The sequence below is a fragment of the Idiotropiscis lumnitzeri genome, chromosome 9 (assembly GCF_059441095.1).
Source record: "Idiotropiscis lumnitzeri isolate Australia: NSW breed Sydney's pygmy pipehorse chromosome 9, RoL_Ilum_1.0, whole genome shotgun sequence".
Taxonomy (NCBI): Eukaryota; Metazoa; Chordata; class Actinopteri; order Syngnathiformes; family Syngnathidae; genus Idiotropiscis; species Idiotropiscis lumnitzeri.
In genome coordinates this window covers 21,491,961-21,494,141 of record NC_142399.1, presented here as the reverse complement: position 1 = coordinate 21,494,141, position 2,181 = coordinate 21,491,961, and the positions used below count along the sequence as shown (strand labels likewise).

At 43.7% G+C, this 2,181-nt stretch overlaps 1 pseudogene; it reads left to right on the top strand.

The window, feature by feature from the left end:
* The first annotated feature begins 363 nt into the window (after nt 1-363).
* LOC148331421 (general transcription factor II-I repeat domain-containing protein 2A-like) lies at nt 364-941 on the top strand (annotated as a pseudogene).
* Nucleotides 942-2,181: the final 1,240 nt, after the last annotated feature.

The window sequence follows — 2,181 nt, the reverse complement described above, 5'->3', positions numbered from 1 at the left end:
TGTAAAACTGATCAAACATTTCCCGACTTTTGGAATTTCCATTGCATCATCCACAGGGAGCAACTCGTGTCTAAATCATTGAATTCAGACAACGTCATGAAGCCTGTGATGGAAATCGTGAACTACATCCGCACACACGCGCTTAACCACAGGCAATTCAGGAGTCTCATCGCTGAGCTGGACCAAGGGCTTCCAGGTGACCTGCAGCTGCACTGCACTGTGAGGTGGCTGTCAAAAGGCAAAGTGCTCTCTCGCTTCTTTGAGCTTTTGGATGCCGCAAAACTGTTCATGGAAGAGAAGGGCAAGGACTATCCCGAGCTCTCGGACCTCGAGTGGATTATGGATCTGGCATTTTTGGTCGACATGCTGTGTCACTTGGACAGACTGAACCTGACCCTGCAAGGCAAGTTAAAAATGCTGCCTGACCTCGTGCAATGTGTGTTTGCGTTTATCAACAAACTGAAACTGTTCAAGATGCAAATTCAAAAGAAAGATTTAACGCATTTTCCCACTCTGCTAAAAGCCAGTGAACATGTCACCAGTGCCGCCCTGAAAAAGAAAAGAGACAGATATGCAACGCTGATTGAAAACTTGCACGAAAGCTTTGTGACCCGGTTCCGTGATCTACAACTGAAAAGACCACAGATTACGTTCCTTGTCGACCCATTTAATGCGGAGATGGACTGTTTGAAAATCCCGCTCGTCACAGATGAGGCTGCGGCGGAGTTGGAGATGATCGATCTTTGTGAGGAGGATCAACTGAAAGCTGTTTTCAGGGAAGGGACCATTGAGTTCTGGAAACGTGTGCCAATGGAAAAATACCCCAACATCAAACGGGCTGTGCTAAAGATCCTGTCGATGTTTTGGTCAACGTACGTCTGCGAGTCTGTGTTTTCCACCCAGAAACATGTGAAATCAAAGCATCGATCTGTTTTGACTGACACTCATGTGAAAGAGTTGCTTCGAGTGGCAACAACGGAATACAAGCCAGATTTGAGGAGGATTGTTCAGGACAAGGAATGCCAGAAGTCCCACTAAGCAGCATAGTAAGAGAAAAATGTCATTGAAAATTGTTATATTTTTGTTTGTGGACTTGCTTGAACTGAGAGTTTATGTGTGTGTGAGACAGTGCACACAATGTTAACTGTTGAAAAAAATAACTGTCATTATCTTGCTGTGGGTCATTTTCAATAAATCTGGCTGAGCAGAGGCCTGTGTGTGTCTCTCTCTGTGTGTGCGCGCACACACACATGATGCATGGAATGATGTTCATGTGTGCCCATGTATGATGTGGCTCTTTGCAGTAACACAGTAAAAAAAGTGGCTCTTAGTCTCTGACTGGTTGGCCACCCCTGCATTACACCGTTGCAGATGCAACATCTAAAGCAGGGGTTTCAAACTCAATTTATGTGGAGGCCGCTTTCCAATAAGTTGTGGTCTTTCTCTGTGCTAACCTTTATTATGTGATGAAATACAGTAGGTCAACCAGAAAAAAAAACACTTAGACAATTTTAGACTGGCAGAAATGATGGAATCACTGTTCCTGGTGGATGATCATTCAACATCAACAGCATCAACAAGGGACTTTTTCTTTGCCTGCGAGGAGCATTTCCACAATTACAGACAGTTGTAAAATGGGCCATGAGTTAAAGATGTTTTTGGGAGGTATTTGATACACCACATGTGACCTGGTTACCTTTGACTTTGCTAAGTCTGCAAAGCGATCAATTATGAGCACCCCATTCTTATTAAATTGCGTGTATTGAAGTTATTAAAAAGTGAATGCAAAAACATGCACTCCTTCAAAGTAGCCTGCAGATGAGCCATGCACATGTCGCTGGTGATAACTTCCGGATCAACGCCGCAGTTAATTTCACAATCACACTGCGACAAATTTGCACAATGAATGTCTGTGGAATTCATATGACTCATGAAAACTCCACGATCCGGAAATTAATTATGACCACCCTCACACTTTACCAAATCACGCCTCTTTGGTGGTTACTAGGCCGGGTTTGGGTCATTTTCTACAGTCTGGTGAATTCTCGGCAGGCTTCACTGTATTATTACTCTGCTCAGGCCCACATGACCTTTTTCCGGCACAAGGATCCATTTTGTTATTACAGTATTTTCCGGACTATAAGTCACACTTTTTTTCATAGTTTGGCTTCTCCTGTGACT